The sequence below is a fragment of the Frankliniella occidentalis genome, unplaced genomic scaffold, assembly GCF_000697945.3.
Source record: "Frankliniella occidentalis isolate FOCC.00 unplaced genomic scaffold, Focc_3.1 Scaffold45, whole genome shotgun sequence".
Taxonomy (NCBI): domain Eukaryota; kingdom Metazoa; phylum Arthropoda; class Insecta; order Thysanoptera; family Thripidae; genus Frankliniella; species Frankliniella occidentalis.
In genome coordinates this window covers 1,146,832-1,154,810 of record NW_026267175.1, presented here as the reverse complement: position 1 = coordinate 1,154,810, position 7,979 = coordinate 1,146,832, and the positions used below count along the sequence as shown (strand labels likewise).

The 7,979-nt window shown below is 60.1% G+C and overlaps 1 protein-coding gene across 3 annotated transcripts in view; it reads right to left on the bottom strand.

Annotated features, from left to right (window-relative positions):
- The window catches only part of LOC113208291 (growth arrest-specific protein 2-like), a 72,253-nt gene extending 65,463 nt beyond the window's left edge, over nucleotides 1-6,790 (bottom strand). For all 3 annotated transcript variants that reach the window (XM_052266984.1, XM_052266985.1, XM_026425236.2), the window contains exon 1: nucleotides 6,396-6,790. The gene's annotated coding sequence lies outside the window, so the exon portion shown is untranslated. The remainder of the gene's footprint in view (nucleotides 1-6,395) is intronic.
- Between the last annotated feature and the right edge of the window lie 1,189 nt (nucleotides 6,791-7,979).

Genomic DNA, 7,979 nt, shown 5'->3' with positions numbered 1-7,979 from the left:
TGGGCCCGTAATTAACCGAGCACAGTTCGAACCCCCCCTGAGCGCAGAATTAGCGGTACACTGTCAGAAGGAAACTCTGTTCAGCGCGCTCATCATCGCCTCTATGAGGGCGAGATGAGACCATATGGATAAGACGCGGGCGGGTGGTGACAGACGAGAGGGTGAGAAAGTGCGGGAGAAGAACAGGGCTCTGTGTCCAGTCGGCTAAGACGCCATAGAGCGCGTGCAACGCTCGCGATGTATCCGTTCCAACGTCTGGAAAGAGTCACTGCCGGCGAAACGACCCATTACTTTCTGAGTACTGAGTACTGTTCAAGCACAAATGACGAGGTAGGCCGCAGTGCGATTTTTCTTTTTGCAGAGAATACATTTTCAGTAATATAATCAACTTGTACAAACTGAAGAAGGCGTTTATGTATTTATTTTTTGTACGTTTTTTGTTATACTACTAGCCCGCATGCAGCCGTGCGGACGGGTTGCCTACTCGCACGGAGCCATAAGCCGCCACGGCTGCAGACAGGGCTTGTGTACACACGTTTGGAGCACACCGCATCTTTCTTTTACTGAGGGGGATTCTGCCAAAGAAATTAAAACAAACTTAATTTTCTTAACAGTTCAGCGCCGCGGGCGGCGACGTGGACAGCAACACGTCCCGTCCGTCCCGCCCTCTATCCCTTCCCAGCGAGCAGCAGCATCCGCATTTGGTGATACGATTCTTAGAAAAGGGTCGCTGACGCCCAACCCCCTACCACGCCCGCTTTTCCCCGAACACACACACACAAAACACACACACACACACTTGTGTGTTGGTAAAGTCCTTCTCCCGATAGGTGGAGAGAATAGAGGATTGGGGGAGGGGGGGGGCAATACGTGCCACAGCCGTGCGACTGCACTGCAGGGGGCATGGGACGACCGGCATGAACCTACCCCCCTCACCTGCCGCATGGATATTGGAAATTACTGCATAGGTCCTAAACGACCCAGTGGGCATTATAAGATGGAGTGGTCTCTGCGCCCCCACGAAGCACGCGACACTGTGACGGAGTCTCACGGTAAAATACATAAGTGCTTGTACCTTGTGCTTACACTGACCATATTATGTTTGTGCTCGAAAACTGAGCACACACTGTATTTACCGAGTTTGTAAGCCCACCATGAGTGTCCGAAAACTTGCCCGTCGATCATCTTCCCTTCGCAGAACACACTCACAAAATCGTTGTGTTGTGTGTATTTTTCACCATCATGAATCTGTGTGTATTCATGTATCGTATGGCTATATATTACGAAAGCATGCAGGAGAGGACCCTGCCAAAGGTGGTGGGAGTGCGACTCCTACACATTGTGTGTGTCCGTGCGCGTAAAAGTACCTCCCCCCCCCCCCCCCCCCGTCGCTTCCTTTCTTTCCCCCCGACGAGTTAAAGTCTATCCCACTCGCCTATAAAAGAGTCCCGAGGCGGAGGACGGCGACAAAGGCCGGCCGGACGAGCCGGGTACTTTATCGCTCACAGACAAAACGCGGCGCCCGCGCCCCGTTCTGCGGCGGTGTGCCTGCCGGAGCCACACTGCGGTGGTGGCCCCTGACCATTCCCAACGGCGGGGCGCGGCGTATACAGCGCGCGCTGTAGGCGTTTTCGCATTGTTGTGTCGGAGGCGGCTGCGCGGCGAACGACAGCGACATCGTCGTCGCCGCCGTCGTTTTGATCGATCAGAGACGTGACAGCAGGCCGAAGTGACGGCCGGACGGACAAGTAAAGGCGCGAAGAGCGGCGAAGAGCCCCGCCGCGCCGGCGGAGGAGCCAACGCCCCCAGGAGACAGCACCACCACCTTGCCCCTCCACCACCACCACCGTGCCGCATGGTTGTTGTTCTTTTTGGCAGGGTAGACAATCTTGGATTTCCTCTTGGGCGAGACGTGTCGTGATGAGAGAGGGGGAGAGGGGGACCGGGGACCTTCGTTTCCGGCGGCGCGTCGGCTTAGGGCTGATCGGGTATTCATCGGTATGCACAGTGGCGTCGGACCAACAAGTGCGAGAGAGACTGGGCGACGGAGGTTAGTGCGGGCACACCACCACCCGTCTCTCTCGCACCCCGATACATTGTAAGGCGCATCTGATTATGCGCAGTGCGTGCCTTGCCTTGCTCTGGCCTTGCCTGATGCCGCGTCGTGTCCGGAGGCCTGGTATGGGAGGGTATTCGTACGCTCCCGCCACAAAGTAAAGTACTGTATTCTGTGTACACCTAGACTTCTTCGTGGTGGCGAGTGGTGGCGCTTTTCTGCGGTTCGCCTCTGCTCACGCTCACGTGGAAGAGAGGCCAGAGGGGGGAAATAAAAAGGACCGAAAAGGGGTTGAAGTTTCAGCCCCTCTCTTACGAAAATAGCGCCCCTTGTGTGCGTGTGACTCGGTCCGCGACGGTGAGTAAGGGGGGGAGGAGGCGGGGGATCACGGTGTGCAGTGCACGCAAAGGTGAAGGGGGACCCCCTCCACCAGCAGGGCGCAGGGGACTTGTCGCGGGTTCAAAGAACTGCCTTACTGGCCTCGTATCGCCCCGAATTTGAGCCCTGCAGTGACTTTCTCTGTTTTGGTAAAAAACCGCTGCGTGACCGGTGGCCGCGGACTCTCAGCTGCTTCAGGAGCAGCAGTCCCCTCCTGCCCACCTGCCTCTCATCCCAGTTCCTTTGCTTTCATTGTTTTAGATTTTTTCCGGCGTCACAGCCCGATGCCGCGGCCAGCCAGGCCCCGACGACCAACTCGGCCCCTCAACCCAAATCAATTGCTTCCGAGGATGAGCGGTCGCATCGGCCGCGTCCGAGGCGGCGGCCGCCGCGGGCCCGCGGGCCCAGAGGCGCGCGCACAGGAGCCGCGTGGCGGCTAACTCGGACCCAGCCCCGCGGGCCGCGGGCCGGCCGGCGGTGGGAAAGGCAACGAAAACGAAAGGGGCGGCGCGCGGGCTCGAGCTGCAGCGAGCAGCGCTATGCGCTATATCTCGATAGGATATCATCGTGATGTAGCGAGGCCGTCAATCGTCAATATGACGCGAGATATGACGCCTCAACACTGCTCGCTCAATACCAAGATTTCTTTAATTCTTAAATTTTAATTTTCGATATTGCTATACTTCTCAAAACTAATCATCAAGATTCAATGCTTGATCGATATCGTACCGCGATATCAAAATATATCGCACACAGCCCTATAATGCGGGCCCCATCGGAAGTACAATATGGGGTATGGGCGACCTCCCCCCGGGAGAATGCTGGTGACTTCCTCGGGCACATGTTCACGTTCTGGGGGCGCCCGCTCTCTCCGCTGACGACAGCCCCGGGTGTAGTAGTACGACGGGCTCCGTCATGCGATGGCCCCGACCGGGCCCGGCGGCTGCCGCTCCAAATATGCCTTACATTCGCGCGATGCGGGTCGGCGGGACCGAGAGGGGGGGCGTCCGTAAGCCTCTTGTGTATCCTCCACGACGGCCAGTAAACACACATGGGAGCCTCCGGCCCGCCGCGGGGACCGTCCGTGAGCCTCAGGGGGTGGGGCTCACTGGAGCGCGAAACATGGGGTTTAGGAGCAATCCCTGCTCCGGCCGGGCGAGCGCGCGCGTGTGTGTGCGCGGGCAGGCGGGGCAGGCCTGCAGGCCCCATGGGCAGGCCTCCCATTCGACCCGTATGCCCACTGACATGAAGGAGCCCGCCGAGCGCTCCCCCGCCGCCACGCCACACCGCCCCTGCTGCTGCTGCTGCTGCTGCCTGGCTGGTGAAATTCGAGTGACGAGCGTGTGTGCGCCTCCAGAGAGCACCGCGCCGACAACAACAACATCGCGGGGCTGTGCAGTGCAGCGGTCGCGTGAGGCAGAGCGCAGCCAGCGCCTCCTCGGCGGCGACCTGACCTTCCTGGCCACGCCACCCGGGAGAACGGCGCCATTAAGGGGTGCGACGACATCGCCGCAGGACTTCCTGAGTTCAACCAGCAGGCGGAGCGGGGCCGTTGGAGGAGGAGGGGGAGGAGAGAGGGTCGTCGTTCGTTGCTTCAGTTTCAGCATGCTTCACGACTTCAGGAGGTCAATTCGTCACCTGAAATGAGGAGGGAGGTCATAAGGGCCTCAAAGTGGGAGGGTACAGAGAGGGAGAAAAGGGGAAAGGGGAAGGAATAAGGAAGAGGAGCGTTAAATGGATGACGTAAAGAAATGAAACAAGTCGCTCTTGCCTGCTGCCGCGGCATCGCCAGGACTCGGCATTATTACTGCACTTCCTAGACAGTGACAACCATATCGTGTACGTAGTTAGCTCGTGGGTGTCGTCGTGGGCCACCATGCGGTTGGGAAACCGATTAAGGTTGAACACGCTTGCCATTTTGTCGGGCAATCTAAGCAGGGGTTGACGTTGCGGCAGCGCGAGCAGGCTGAAATATAACAGGGAGGTTCTGAGTCAACTTGAACATGACATGATGTGCCTTTCATAATCGTTCTCTGGACGCCCCTGATTGTTACGACGCTATTGCCCCTCAAGGTCGCGGCGGGACACGGCGCGTCTAATGGCGTCCACCTCACACACACAATCGATACATCGACCTGAGTGGGAAGGCGCAGCTGCCGGGGTATAGAGAGGGGCTAGAAGATGAGCTGGAGAGGAGCATGGCAGAGAAAAAACCGCGAGCGTGCACTCACAAACACACACACAGACACACACGCACACGATCAATTAAGCCCCGCCGACAGCCGCGTAAGGCACGCATCAGCGAAAGCAGCCAACAACAACAACACCACCAACCAACCAACCAACCAACAACCCGACATCAAAAACTTGGCCGTCCTCTCCCTCTCCCTTCACCCATACCACCCCGCATCGCTCCCGGCTTTAATGCCTACTAAGTGAGCGGTGAAAATGGATAGCCCATCGGAACCGAGGTGTATTAGGGGAGCCGAGGACGCACATGATCACGCTACTTACGCTACAGCTACACTCCCAACAAACAGTTAGGGCCAGCAGAAGCACTCGCACGACCGGCTTGGCTGCGCCCCGAGTCGATTCCAAGGGTAAAGTGTCGCGAGCACTGAGGAGGATGCGCGGATGCAAAAGTCGTGTGAATCGGATCTTTCCGGCGGCGACCGTGTGGTGTGACAAACAACTCGCCGATGACCAGCCCCGGCCACCAACACCTCCACCTCCTGTACGACACTGTACGAATACAAACATTTTGTCGTCGCCTATAAATCCGCTCGCGGTCGCAGCGGCGGGGCCGGGCGGGGCGGGGCGCCTCGCTCATGAGCCGCCGCGCCTCATCCTCAGGCCGCCCCGCCCCGCCCCGCCACCTCAGCCTCAGCCGGACTTGTTCCCACGCACAAACCATACTTGTGTTGGATGCGGGCTCCGCGCGCTGGCCCCGCTGGCCCGCGCCGCGCACATCATCCTACCACTACGACTGTGAGTGTGTGTGTGTACGTGTGTGTTGTTGTACTCTGCAAACACGCTGCCGCTGCTGCTGCTGCCCTTCATCATGACCCGGCTTCTCTCCTCAGCGGCCAGCTGAACATGCGGACGCATTCGGTGCATTCCCACCCAAATTCCAGCACAGAGTGGCGGCTGCGGATGGAGGAGGCGACGGCGACGTCCTTCTCGTCATCTGGCAACGCTGGCTGCCGCCTGGAGGGGTGGTGGGGCGGCGAGGGGAGGAGGAGGCGAAGCTGTGGATGTAGCCTGCAGCAGGGAGCGTACTGTAAAGAGGGGCCTCATGGGCGGCGCGCGGGCTGCAAACAGATCAGCTGATCCCGTGCGACTTGCCCGCCCCCTCCAACCTCACCCCCCTGCCATCGATTGGGCGCTCCGGACTGGACTGCTGCTGGCGGCGCCTCCCACTTTGGGCCACACATAACCTCTCCAAGTGCGTGAGGCTGCTCGTTGGTGGTCCCGGCCCCGGTGGTCCCGCTCCCGCCCCTCGTGCACTAATGTCCCTCACGAGGAGCTCTGCGCTAGCTTACGCCCCTCCCCCACCCGGGAGGCTGCAGCAGCCGTGTCTGCAGCAGCGTCCCGCCAGCTGGAGCGTGTCAGGGGGCTGCAGGGGTTGGGTTGGGGGCGCAGCCTGCGGCGCAGGGGGTGGCGGGGGGTGGCCGCAGGGCGCAAGGGCGGCCAGCAGGGCAGGGCTTAACGGGGTCAGGGGCTCGCGGGCGGGGGACCAAGGGCCCAGGACGCCCAGGACCGCGACAACGCCTCTAGGCTCAGGCAGGATGCTCCGGGCTTACATGACAACCCCATAGTGTGCGAGACCGAGTCCGCGGGGCTCCGCGTCGCATCTGCGTAGGTAAGGCTTGCCCTGGGGAGCGTGCGCGGGGTTAGCGCCGGGCATAACCTGAGTGGGCGCACGAAGCACACCCCACCACCACTGCTTGGTCGCACTCACCTTGAACTTATTCCATAGAGCGGTGTCGTCGACTTAATCCGTAGCTTGGGTTCTGCACGCCCGGCCCGGCCCAGCGAGGGGCCTCCGACACTGTGACTGTCACGCTCACTGTCACAACAGAGACACTGGCCCGTCACGCCGCGGGGGGTGTGACACTGACCCTCCACACAAACACATACACACACGGCACTGACACTTCAGCGGGCTCTAGCGCTTAACGTCCCCCCCTCGCACAGCGCGCGCGCGTGCTGCAGCACGTCACAACGGGTCGCGGCCGCGGCGGGCGTCCCGGCGGCGCGGGTCGAGGTGTACGAGTCTCAAGGCGTCCGTCCGGAGGCGTCGACGCCGCCGAAGCTCCCCCTGCAACTGAACCGAGTGAGTGAGGCGAGTTGAAACGGGCCGCGCGGGCCGCGCCGCGCCGCACGGCGCCGCGCCACGCCACGCCACCGCCGCGAGCCTCGGGTGAGCCCAGCCCCGCTCCGCTGGAGCCGAGCCGGGCCGAACCGAGCCGAGCAGGGGCCCTTCGGGTCCTCCGCGCCGCGCCGCCGCCGCCGCACCCACCCCCTGGCGGGCCCCGGCGCTTGCTGGCGCTGCACCCACCGGGCGCGGTGGCGGTGGGTGGCGCCTACGTACGTACGCAGTGAACATTACCGTCTTGCTTCACTCGCCGCGCCACCGCATTTGACCGGTTGATGGCTGTTTGACGTTGCCGCCCTCTGCTGTTGTTGGGTTCCACAAAGTGAAGTCGCAAAGATATTCGGTTCGGATCGGAAGCACCACGACTGCACCTTAAGTACAGTGGACTGCACTCAAAGATAAACCCGGCACTCTGTAATTAAGTAAACTCCAGCAGATAGGCAAGAATTTCAGGTCCGTATTCAAGTATTCAGCCAGCACGTGGTAAGGTTAAACATGGCCTTAAGTAAATAAACAGCGGTATACTTCGTGAGTACCGACTCCAGGTTGCCTCGTTTCACCTTCACTGTACGTGTCGTGTCGGACTGCAATGTTTTAATATCTCCGCTTCGAACCGCGGCCTTTTTCGTCACAGGTGTCTGTCGTGGACGTCGTCGGGCACGCCGAGGCAGGGGAGAGGCAGCGGCGGGCAGAACGGGGCATCTTTCGTAGGGCCATAACTGCGATCCCTTTGGATTTTACGACCAACTCGGCAACAAGATCTCCCATCTTTATGACCTTGTCACTCGGAAAATCATTTTCCCTTTCAGTCGCCGAAGGCTAAGCGGTGGTCGTTGGTGAATGCTGCGTGTCTCGGACCGCCCTGTGGACGAGTCTCCGGCGTATCGACAGCTCAGCACGGAGCGACCTCAGCTCAGGGGGCACGGGAGCCTTTTGTCCTCAGACGGGATCTCGCTCGCCGGTGTTGGGGGTGCGAAGCGAGCGAACAGGTCGAAGGTGTGACTGACCATGTTGCCACATCGTACAACAGTGCAAGATTTTCATGACCAGATTTTCGGACACTGACACTTTGCTGATATCCCTTCAGCGGCTACAAAATCAACCGAAACATTCCGCTGTAGTTATACTGTACCACTCGAGTGCGAGGTGCGGGCGAGCTTGCCTATC